The sequence below is a fragment of the Patella vulgata genome, chromosome 1 (genome assembly GCF_932274485.2).
Source record: "Patella vulgata chromosome 1, xgPatVulg1.2, whole genome shotgun sequence".
Classification (NCBI taxonomy): domain Eukaryota; kingdom Metazoa; phylum Mollusca; class Gastropoda; family Patellidae; genus Patella; species Patella vulgata.
This window is the reverse complement of record NC_065879.2, coordinates 55,602,939-55,615,275: the sequence shown is the minus strand read 5'-3', so window position 1 is coordinate 55,615,275 and position 12,337 is coordinate 55,602,939. Positions and strand designations below refer to the sequence as shown.

General features: G+C 36.8%; 1 protein-coding gene across 7 annotated transcripts in view; it reads right to left on the bottom strand.

Moving 5' to 3' along the window:
• The window catches only part of LOC126808777 (serine/threonine-protein phosphatase 2A regulatory subunit B'' subunit beta), a 281,556-nt gene that overhangs the window by 117,724 nt on the left and 151,495 nt on the right, over window positions 1-12,337 (bottom strand). The window lies entirely within an intron of this gene.

Sequence of the window (12,337 nt, the reverse complement as noted above, 5' to 3'; positions counted from 1 at the left end):
TTCATATGGGCGGCTTATCTGACGGCCCCATTTCGCTCGCAAAGAGATACACTGTCAGAAGTCAAAATGGACGTTTTTGATTTTTGTCTTAATAATGAGTAATTGCTCCAACAATCCTGAGACATACAGCAATTCTTCGTAGCATACTCCTAATCAACCGTCCAATCACGATTTGGGGCAATCCGACCCACTTCTCTTTCAGTGCCACGGCCAATTCTTTCAGTGTTGTCGGTTGATGTTGACGTCGAAGAACACGTCTCCCGATCAAATTAACCGTAACACACTAAAGCAAAGATATGCTAAACAGTAAATCTTATGCAAGAACCGATAGGAAAGCAACCATGGATAGGATAAACCAGCAAGGGGCAGTTTTCATCAACCCTTTCTTGAAGTGTCACATTTGACAATGAACCCCTCCCACGTGTATGATGCTATTGCGTGTTGCACATGCATCTCAGTGGTTCTGTTGGGGCGAAAAGTTCTTCATCTGTGAACATACTCTCAAAGCATGTCAAGTGTCCATGACTATTTATCATATCAAAACCTGCATAGGTATTTGCATTTCAATATCCCCTACATTTTTTGAAGAGTATATATAAATCTTACAACAATCAGGTGATAAATGTACTCTGTAGAGTGTGCGCAAGCAATTGTGGATGAACAGACCAATAGACGCACAGACAGGGGCGATGACAATATACGATCACATTTCCATGTGGTTAAAAACAAAGCCACAGGAATCACAAAAACATCTTTTATAGCATCTAATGTTTCATAAGAGTAAAGGTAGGTTCAAGATCAACAAAACATATGCACACCGCAGGTAAATTGTCACATATTTATTTTTTAGCAGGTAATGGGAGAATTTACAAGATAAAGATATCAATTTCATACCGATCGAATACTAACTTTTGTCTTTAGAGCATTCACAATGTTCAACAAAGTGAAACAAGGCCATAACTGTAGAAGTGTTTAACAGAAATTGCTGAAATCCAATAGGATTCTTCGTTTCACTAATCTAAATAATGCATATAAATTTAATACAGATTTGATGATAATTTTTTTGTCGTTAGAGCATTGACAAGTGTTTAATTAAAGTGCATATAAATTTAACACAGATTGGATAACTTTAGTTGTTAGCGCATTTACAAGGCCAAGGGGTTCAACAAAGTGAAACAAGGGCCATAACCAGGAATTGAAATATTTGTAAAACTTTACTTGTCACAGTTCAAATATTTTTTTACATGTCACTTGGTCACTTCTAGTTGTCACCATTGTTTTATGGGGTTTTTTTAATAAAAAATAAACTTACATGTATTGTTTTTCAATTTCATTTATAAGAGATGCTTACAATCAGACTCGGCGTTCATTTTAGCGCATTTTGGCGGAGGTAATGAAATAAATGACGGACGGTTTTCTCACATTTATTTTTTCAAAAGTATCAAGCAATCAAACTGATTATCAACTATACACTAAGTTTCATCACTCTCTTCGATTAGAATCAAAGTTATCTTGTCCCAAAGCATCGACCAATGAAATTGTTTAGCTCTGCTTAGCTTTAGCTCAAAATGTTAATCATTGAACTCAGTCAAGACATTCACCTAATGAACATCTACATCGGATTTAAACATTCTACCTAAATTAAACGCAGAGTTGCAGCACCAGCACATCACGACCTACATTTCAACGCCATACTAAACGAATATAGCATCATCTTTTGAAGAACACTTATGAACTGTAATTACTATTTTGTGTTATTGTTTATTCATCTATATATTCTTACTTGTTAATTATTCTAATCATTTTTTATTATAATCATATCACTCCACCATATTACCGCGAATTGTGCAGTATTTATTATATTAATATTAATTTTCTCTCTTTTTATTTCTGAAAATCCAAAATTACACTTATTGGCACACCTATCTCCAAAAAATAAACTATGATCAGGATTAATCCAATTCACTCATGACCAATCCTAAACGCTCTTATTACGTCACAATCATTTTACCTATAAATACGTACGCTTCGCTCCATCAAATCATTACTGAGGAAGGACACCTTTAGTCCGAAACGTTTAAAATAAATTCGCTGGTTAATCGGGTTGCCTCTCTACCTATTTCATCTTCTTCCTGAACCCCTTATGTATCGCTGAGATCCCAGTTTAGATGTCCTCCGACTACTAGCTTCCAGCTACTTTAGACCTACTTTACGAAAGTTGTTGTAGTTTTCTACCACTTTAAAAGCAGAGTTGTTATGTTTTAAAGCCTTGACCAATGAAATTGCTTATCTCCAAAAAATAAACTATGATCAGGATTAATCCAATTCACTCATGACCAATCCTAAACGCTCTTATTACGTCACAATCATTTTACCTATAAATACCGTACGCTTCGCTCCATCAAATCATTACTGAGGAAGGACACCTTTAGTCCGAAACGTTTAAAATAAATTCGCTGGTTAATCGGGTTGCCTCTCTACCTATTTCATCTTCTTCCTGAACCCCTTATGTATCGCTGAGATCCCAGTTTAGATGTCCTCCGACTACTAGCTTCCAGCTACTTTAGACCTACTTTACGAAAGTTGTTGTAGTTTTCTACCACTTTAAAAGCAGAGTTGTTATGTTTTAAAGCCTTGACCAATGAAATTGCTTATCGCTCCTTAGTCTAAGCAGAAAATTCTCATCTTCGAACTTAGTCAAGGTAATGATATAATGAATCCATACTCGGCATTTCATCACTCTCACTTAATTAAAACTAAAGCTATCATGTCCCAAAGCATCAACCAATCAGATTGCTTATCTCTGGTTACCGTAAGCAGACAATGTTCATCGTACTCCATCAAGGCATTCAGCTAATGAACGTCTCTACCAAGTTTGAACATTCTAGCTCAATTAGAAGGAGAGTTATTGTGTTCAAAAGTCTCGGCCAATCAAATTGTTTATCGCTCTGCTTACCCTCAGCAGAAAATGTTCATCATCGAACTTAGTCAAAGTATTGATGTAATGAAACTATACACCAAGTTTCATCACACTCACTTAATGAGAACTAAAGTTATCGTATCCCAAAGCATCAACTAATCAAATTGCTTATCTCTGCTTACCCTAAGCAGAAAATACTCATCCTCGGAATCCATCAAGGCATTGACCTAATAAACACCTACATCAAGTTTGAACACTCTAGCTCAATTAGAAGAGTTATTGTGTTCCAAAGTCTCAGCCAATCAAATTGCTTATCGCTCTGCTTACCCTGAGCAGAAAATGCTCATTATCGAACTTAGTCAAGGTATTGATGTAATGAAACTAAACACCAAGTTTCATTACTCTCACTTAATAAAAACTAAAGTTATTGTGTCCCAAAGCATCAACCAATCAAATTGCTTATCTCTGCTTACCCTAAGCAGAAAATGCAGATCTTCGAACTCCATCAAGGCATTGACCTAATAAACACCTATACCAAGTTTGAACATTCCAGCTCAATTAGAAAGAGTTATTGTGTTATTGTGTCTTCAAAAGGTGGGGAACAATAATGATATCTAATTAGTCATGCTACAAAAAACAGAATTCAACTATCAAAATATTCAATTCTCTTCATAAAGAATTGTCAGCCATTTCGTCTATTTCCATATATTTTTTAAGATGAAACGAAACATCAAACAATAGGCTTTATATATATCATTGGCAATTCTACTTCGTCATGACGTCACTACAAAATCATGTGAAATATGCGCATGCGTATCAGAATCAGTTATTGCTCGCGTTTCAGAGCAGGAAGACGACTTTTTTGTTTTCCGCAAAATTAGGCCTAAACAGAGTTTGGTGGGCAAGACTCTACCTACCATTCTGTGTGCTGACTCAGTCACGTACGGCAATTTTTTACAAATCTTTTATTAGATTTTGGGGACTTTTAAGGACAAACTTGGCCTTTTTCTTTTTTCCCACTACGTGGATTGAAGTTTCAAGATGGCGTCCGACTCGGCGAGCCTAAACCAAAATGATGTAGCAGTAGCAGCGTATGAAGAGATCTATCACAAAAATAGACCTAGTGCGTGTAACACTACTGACAACGGGAAAAAAGATGATGAAATTTTACCCCTTATCAAAACATTGAATGATAATATGACGATGATGGCTCAAAGTCTTCAACAACTGACTTAAAGACCATCAAGTCCTACTTCAGGCAGTTCTACTTCTAGTAGGCCTAGTACTAAACCATGTACCACTACAAAGCGTAAGCTTGAAAATATGGACATGGAATTTGACAGTCCTTTGTCCAATGCAAAACTGAACAGGGTCAGGCATACTATTTCGGACTCCGAATCAGAGGATCTTGTCAGTGATGTAGATGATATGTCCATCCTTATGCCCAAAGCAAATGAAAGTGAAAACCAGGTGGACAACAGTGAGGCTTTGGATACATAGGTCGAGTTAGAGGCTGAATATGACTCTGATGAGAGGCTAGGCCCCTCGGTACCTGAAAATATAGCCACTTTAGTAAACAAAAGATGGGCTAATAAACTCACTGATGAAAAGCTCAAAAGCAGGATGGAACCACTTCTAAGGCCTACAAATTGTCAGAAACTTTTAGTTCCAACCATAAACCCTATAATATGGCGAAAACTGTCAAATTATACAAAAAGACAGGATATAAGGATGGCCAACACACAAAAGGCACTAGTTAAGGCCTGTATCACAAACATAGAAGTATTAGACACTATGTTAAAAAGCAAAAATATTGATGAAGAAAATATCAGAAAATTGTCTGATGCTATAGCTTTTGTAGGCCATGCATCTTTTGACCTGTCTATCAAAAGACGTGAAATGTTAAAGGGGTCTCTAAGCAAAGAGTTTCAAGTCATTTGCACTGGTCAAATCCCAGTTACAAGTTTCTTGTTTGGGGATGATCTTAATAAAACTCTTAAAGAAATAAGAGAAGTGAATAAGATTAAGGCCACTTCAACCTTCAGTCAAGAACAGAACTATGGGCATGGTTACAATTCTAATAAGAGGCATTTTTTAGACAAACGCCAGAACTCGTCGTATGAGAAATATCGGAACCACAGGTCCAACAGAGGGAAAGGTTATTGGCCCAAGAACGACAGGGGGAAGAACAAGCCCTCAAGCTCAACATCCAACTAGATCACCAGGCAGGTACATATGAGGCATTCTGTGCCAATTTAATTGAAATTTTAAGATTTCAAGTACATAGCTTCATTGCAGGTGGGCTAAAGCATCATTTAGATCAATGGAGGCTTATAACTTCTGACTCAGAAATATTAAACTTGATAGTTGGGGTTCCACTAAATTTCGAAGACGAACCTCACAGAAATAGGTGTCCTGTAATAAACTTTAATGAAAATGAAACTCTAATGATTAATACTGAAATAGAGAAACTCTTGAATAAAAAAGTTATTTTACAAACTACAATTGAGGACATCAAATTCATTTCTCCAATTTTCATTCGGCTGAAAAAAGATCAAACGTGTAGACTCATACTTAACCTTAAATTCTTGAATAAACATTACATTGAGTATAAACATTTCAAAATGGACACCATTTCTACGATCTTGAAATTAGTAAGACCTAATTGTTACATGGCCTCAATTGACCTAAAAAATGCTTATTACTCTGTACCAATTCTTAAAGAATCACAATCATATTTATGTTTTAAATGGGGTGATAATTACTATAGGAATACATGTTTCCCTAATGGCTTAGCTTCATGTCCAAGACAATTTACAAAAATTGTTAAACCTGCCTTATCAATCTGTTTTACAGACCTAATGCGACATCCGTCTTTTATCTCTGTCCAAGATGACTGACCTTTAAAAGGTTAGATCGCTGTAGTTCTAAGGGTGACGTCACATCACAATGTTTACCAACAAAGCAAGATGACATCGATAACGCCAAAAAAGATTACTTCAATCAGATTAGACGGTAAAAAATGTACTTCTGAAAGAATTCAGAGTAAACAAACAGAAAAAAACGTCAAATTGATGGTCACGCGTGCGTTGTTTACATCGAACGTAGTAATATGAACTGGTACGGGCAGAATTATATCGTTTTACCCATTTTACGCCTCCGCGTACTATTTTCTGTACCTATTTACGCTAATTATGGAATATTTTTTATCAAGATATACTTCAAACACCTTTATTTATTTTTCTAATACTAAAAAAAAAATGTTTCAGAATTTAATTTGTCGAAAGAAAAAAGTTAATATTTTGTAGTAATTAAGTCACATCGATGTCATCCTTATCAGTGATTGTAGCGGCCAAGCGAATATTCACTGCGGATCAGTGTGCTGCCTTATCCCACCTTCGTACCAGAGGTCATATATGTTCTGGTTATCTTGATGATGTTTACCTTCAACATGTAAGGCAAAATGTAAGGGACACAACTCAATTATTCTATAATTTAGGATTTGTTGTCCACCCAGAAAAATCTGTGTTTAATCCAAGTCAATGCACTGAAATATTAGGATTTATTATTAATTCCATTAGTATGACAATTACACTTACAGAGGAAAAAAAGGGAAAAGTTAAGAGTGCTTGCACTGATTTGCTGGATCATTCCAATAATGTTGTCATTAGACAAGTGGCAAGGGTTCTTGGTTTATTGACCTCAAGCATGATAGCTGTTATGTATGGGCCACTATTTTTTAGAAAAATAGAAAGGGATAAAACACTAGCTGTTAAGCAGAATCATGGCAATTACGACAGGACCATGAAGCTTAGCCAAGAGGCTATCTCACATAATTCCTCCGTTCCTTACATGACTCGTAGAATTTCAATCAAACTTCACTTCCCTAAAGGTAAGTTCGTTTAATTTTCCAATTATCAATCAACTATAATCATTAATCGAAGACAATTGCCCTTTCCGTCAGAGAACTGTATAATGACGTCACCTTAGACAACATTGACGCGCCTTAGACATAAACAAGCATGGCGATGGCTGAACAACGTTCCATCTTGTGCCAATCTTTTGGACTTTCCCGCTTATGTTTTGGAATATTTTTGAAAGAGAAGTGTATTGTTAGTTTGAAGTAAAGAAGCAGTGCCCCAGGTACTATAATGAAGGATATTTTCCTGACGCGAACCTGTTTTAGGCGATTGCCAGATCAAGCATCAATGTGTCACTGAAGTCCGAACTGGCAAGAGATAGAACGAGAAACCATATTTATTTCGTTTAAAGGAAGTAACAGACTAACATTGTTGCTGCCAGACTGGGTAAGCAAATCACATGTTAAATTTCTTTGTTAATTTTTTGTTAATTCTTGGTATTTTTTTTTCTTCTTCAGGAATGTAGCTGTAAAAGAATAAAGAAGTAATAAGGTTAAAGACTGATGATACCAGCGGCTGCCAGACAGGATACGCCCACATTTTCGAGAGATGGATAGAAATGAAATGGAATGGGGGTTTAACGTCCTACTGTTCTGCTCCTATACTGGGCTAATGAAGACGGGCATACGCCATACAGTGTGCTATGAGGAAAATTTTGCCCGGGCAGCGGCACCATCGCCTACTCTTATATCGAATTCCAACTGCCAAGGGATCTTTTACGTGCATTCCAATGTTTACACGGGACCTCAGTTTTTCGTCTCATCCGAAGGACTAGACAGCTGTCCTTGTCAGGCCCTCCGTCCTGCATCACTGACAAGGGGGAACCACGCTGGAAAATCGGGATGAACTTTCTCGGCCAATGCAGGGATCGAACACCCGACCTCCAGGCTCCCGAGAGATGGATAGAGAACAAGCTAAAAAGAAAGTGATTTTTAGTACAATCAGGGGCCATAATTCAGGAAGTTACGGTCCGATATGCGCTAATATCGAAAGGAACCATGATCTTTGGTTTATAAACTTACATTTTAAGTTTCAACAGAATCGGATAAAAATTGTGACCTCTATAGGGTCCACAACCTTGGTATACCATATTTTTACGCTATTTGAGAACGAGGGGCGGCCATTTCGTCTGTCAGTTTTGGACCGATTTTCACAAAATTCGAACTCAGCTGACCTTATTGGGTCCACAAGAAAAAAACGCAATTTTTCTTACAATCAGGAGCCATAATTCAGGAAGTTATGGTCCGATATGCGTGAATATTGAAAGGAACCGAGATCTTTGGGTTATAAACTTACATTTCAAGTTGCATCAAAATAGGATTAAAATTGTGACCTTTATAGGGTCCACAACCTTGACCTACCATATTTTTACGCTATTTGAGAACGAAGGGCGGCCATTTTGTCTGTCAGTTTTGAGATGATTTTCACGAAATTCGAACACAGCCGTCCTTAGGGTGTAACGGTGATATAATAATACATTTTTTTTAATCGGATAAAAATTATGACCTCTATAGGGTCCACAAGCTAAAAACATGATTTTTCGTACAATCAGGGGCCATAATTCAGGAAGTTACAGTCCGATATGCGCGAATATTGAAAGGACCCAAGATCTTTGGGTTATAAACTTACATTTCAAGTTTCAACAAAAACGGATAAAAATTGTGACCTCTATAGGGTCCACAACCTTGATATACCATATTTTAACGCTATTTGAGAATGAGGAGCGGCCATTTTGTCTGTCAGTTTTGGGCTGATTTTCACGAAATTCGAACTCAGCTGTCCTTAGGGTGTAACGGTGATATAATAATACGTTTTTTTAAATCGGATAAAAATTATGACCTCTATAGGGTCCACAAGCTTAAAATGCAATTTTTTGTACAATCAAGAGCCATAATTCAGGAAGTTACGGTCCAATATGCGCGAATACCGAAAGGAACCAAGATCTTTGGGTTATAAACTTATATTTCAAGTTTAAACTAAATCGGATAAAAATTGTGACCTCTACAGTGTTCACAAGCCAAAAACGTGATTTTTCGTACAATCAGGGGCCATAATCCATGAAGTTACAGTCCGATACATGCCAATATCGAAAGGAACCGAGATCTTAGGGTGATAAACCTATATTTCAAGTTTCATTGAAATCGGATAAAAATTGTGACCTGTAGACTGTTCACAAACAATTGTGGACGGACGGACGGACAGGGGCGACGACAATATACGTCCACATGAAAATGTGGGCTTATAAAAGTGTACACATAATCAATAATGTGGTGTGTCTATATAGGCCTAAAGTGAATTTTTGAAGTAATATTTACAAGATGTAAGCTTATCCATTGAAATTGCAGTATGATTCCACTTAAATGACACCAGCATCAAAAATCAAAACATGCTATTTCATATCAGAGTTTTTTAATGAACCTCAACAAATTTGTGTCATGAACTTAAATGATGAATATTTAGGCCTACCCTGAAATTACGCCTTAATATGACTAGCAAGACAAAACAATAGGCCAAGTAACATGAAAAATGGGAGTAACACTTTTCTATCTTTGTATGATCTGTATTAATGTCCCTTGTGAACTTTTAATTTGATAATAAAATAAAATTATTAGAGTAGTTAACAAGCTGGCATATTTACCTGTCAACAATTTGTCTGCCTTTTTATTGCTGAGCTCTTGTTAATTTTGATGTCATTTTCGCGGAAAACTGTAATCGGAGCTGATTGGTCAAAGCCTTATTGTGGGCGGAGTCAACGGAAAGGTCAATTGTAACCTGTGCTATGAGTCGCAATGAGGAAATTGAGTTATTGTTATTTTCATATTCTCATCTCAATACCTTCAAAATGATGTATTGTTGGTTTAAATCGGGCAATAATTGACTGAGCTGTGTCCATTTGATACGGCCCAAGTCAAGTTTTGAGAAAAAGCAAGTTAAAGATGTTGGTATGTTTCTAAACAAAATCACATAGCAACCATGCCATTTATTTACTATTTTGTTGTTTAATATTTTTTCTTTAGGCTTTCAGGGGTTGTGAAGATGAAAATCGTAAAAATTAGCATCTTAGTGCCATGGGCGTGGATTTAGGGGGGGACGGCAGGATAGATTTTCAGGTTTATGTCCACATGATGGTGAGCTTGTTTCTACGTATCTGGAACTGAATCAGAACTTCGAACAAGAATTGACATTCTTCAAGCGCCAGTTTTCGGCCAAACCTATTTCACTTGTGCACGAAGCGTTCCTCATTATGTCACCTGAATTGAGGCAGATGTTCCCTTCTGTTGAAGCTCTTCCCATCTCACACTGCTGAACCCTGCTAGTTCCTGCTCAGCCGAGCAATCCTTCAGCACTCTGCGCAACTCCATGACGCAAAACCGACTGAACCACTTTAGGGCATGTGCGGTGCATAATGCCCCCCTTCATGTCGCCAAGATATTCAAAGAGAACAGTCCAGATTCACTTAACTTCATATATTTATGCAGCTTTGATGTAGGAAGTCAATTTTTCCATATTGTCATCATATTACCCCTCGTTACAGCCTTCATCGAAATAACACTGGTACAGTAAATTGTTCATAATTATTTGTTTCGTTTGGTAATGACTATGTTCCAGGGTTCGTCCGTCCCCCCCAAAAGTTGATTGTTGATTGGGTAATCAAGTTTAGTTTCTTGATCATCAAGAAGCTGCCGTAACTGTAAGTGTGTTCTGTTAACTTCATCACACAACAATTAAAATACGGTTTTACGTGTACAATATGTTTATTGTTATTTTCAGGTACCATAATAGTATCAAAATATGAATCCCTGATATAATGATAGAGATTTCAATTTCATTAGTAAGAAATGCCTATGTTCACTTTCGTGCATTTTGGTGGCGGTATAATGAAACAAATAATGGCGGACTGTTTTTCTCACGAGAATCGTCCCTTATCGACTCCTTGCTTGTTCTTATTTTTCTGACCCATGATGATAATAGAATTTGAAACATGAAAGCCAATTATACATTCCGGTATACTTTGCATGCCGTATGAAGCGACAGTAAACAGAATTCAGCTATCAATAAAATTCTCTTTGAAAAGAAAATTATTGGCCATTTTGTTTACTTCCATTTAGACCTATAAATTATTTTTTGTAAGACGAAACGAGATATCAAATAATCACCGCTTGGATTAATGATTTGTCGACGGCCTTATCATTGGTAAATTATCAATCAACTATTGATCTAATCATTAATCAGTGACAATTGATTAGTATTATTCAATGACACGATCTGCTTGCTGTTTAATTTACAGTATTCCGCCATGTGGTTTTGATTAACACTCAACGGCAATCTATATACCATCAGAATTAAGTTTTTTGCTGCCAATTCTAAGAGAATCGCATGTACCCCAAAGCATTATCACCAAAATCAAATTTCTATAGTCAGCCTCGAGCCACCATGATACCACGATGCTTTGCACGGGGTGTCTGGGTCAATCAGCAAACTTGTTGTGTGGACAGCAAAGCAATAAGTGGAGTTTGTGTTGAAAAAAGACGATCTTGGCATGGTTTGACTCTCCATATGAATTCCAGTTATCGGTAGATATTAAAATAATAACTGGATCATACATTGATGAATTCACTGACCAGTTGTTAGGTAACTTTAAATCTTCATTGAATATAATCCGCTTGTTTAGAACATAGAATACACCGAGAAAAAGTCATTAATATTTTCCTGACAGAATCTCCAATGCCGAATTCCGATGACACGTGATATCTGTTGGAATCAGGTCAATCACACTCTTTAGGACACAATAACTTTCCTTCTAATTAATTGAGCTAGAATGTTCAAACTTTGTGTAGGTGTTTATTAGGTGTATGCCTTGATAAAGTTTGAAAATGACCATATTCTGCTTCGGGTAAGAAGAGATAAGCAATTGGATTGGTGGATGCTTTGGGACACGATAACTTTAGTTCTAATTAAGCATTTTCTTCACAGGGTTAGCAGAGTGATAAGCAATTTGATTGGTCGAGACGTTGAAACATAATAACTCTTCTTTGAAGATGCAGTTGAAAGATGAGCATTTTCATTTTCTGCTCGGGGTAAGCAGAGCGATAAGCAATTTGATTGGTTGAGACTTTGGAGCTCGACAACTTTGATTGTCTATTAAGTCACAACCATAACAAAGTTCGATGCTGAGCATTTTCTGCTTAAACAAAGTAGAGACTTCAATCTGATTGGTCGAGACTTTGGAACACAATAACTCTCCTAATTGAGGCAGAATGTTCAAAATTGGTGAATGCCTTGACAGAGTTCGATCATGCGCATTTTCCACTAAGCAGAGATAAGCAATTTGATTGGTTGAGAGAGGTGAATTGGGTGAGAACGGTGAAACTCTTGAGTATAGATTCATTTCATCCATACATGGACTAAGGGGTTGACAGGTCTGACAACATATAAATTTCAAAATGATCAGATAATAAATGTAGTCTGTAGAGTGTTCATAAAAATTGTGGATGAT